The sequence below is a fragment of the Myotis brandtii genome, unplaced genomic scaffold, assembly GCF_000412655.1.
Source record: "Myotis brandtii unplaced genomic scaffold, ASM41265v1 scaffold193, whole genome shotgun sequence".
In the NCBI taxonomy this organism is placed as follows: Eukaryota; Metazoa; Chordata; class Mammalia; order Chiroptera; family Vespertilionidae; genus Myotis; species Myotis brandtii.
In genome coordinates, this window is record NW_005357191.1 from 767,524 (window position 1) to 767,926 (window position 403).

Below are 403 nucleotides of genomic sequence, written 5' to 3' on the forward strand. Positions count from 1 at the left end.
ACTATATAATAATAATTTATTTACCACAAATATATATTATACTTATGATATATAATAATTTTACAATGCATTATTATTATATTACAATATTGTTATGTTATGTTATGGTCTGTCACCTCCCTGCCCCATTATCAACTCCACAGGGGCGGGGCTCTCGGCCTGTTTTGTTAACTGATGCGCCCCTTTCCAGGAGCCCACGTCCCGGTGACCAAAGTCATTTGTGATACTATTAATTGTCATGTTGCCCAATGGGATGGTGTGCTCATCCAGCTTCACACTCCATGTCATGTGGAAGCGCCTGTCTTCCCAGGTCCCCAACACCGAGCCCAGCGCCCGGCACACACAGTAAAACACAGCACGGTCCCGGCGGCACGCCGCTCAGTCCGCGTCCCCACCTCCCCAC

The 403-nt window shown here is 47.1% G+C and overlaps 1 protein-coding gene across 1 annotated transcript in view; it reads left to right on the forward strand.

Moving 5' to 3' along the window:
• Window positions 1–403, forward strand: part of LOC102240414 (chromosome unknown open reading frame, human C19orf45) — a 6,085-nt gene that overhangs the window by 595 nt on the left and 5,087 nt on the right. The gene's annotated exons all lie outside the window — the stretch shown is intronic.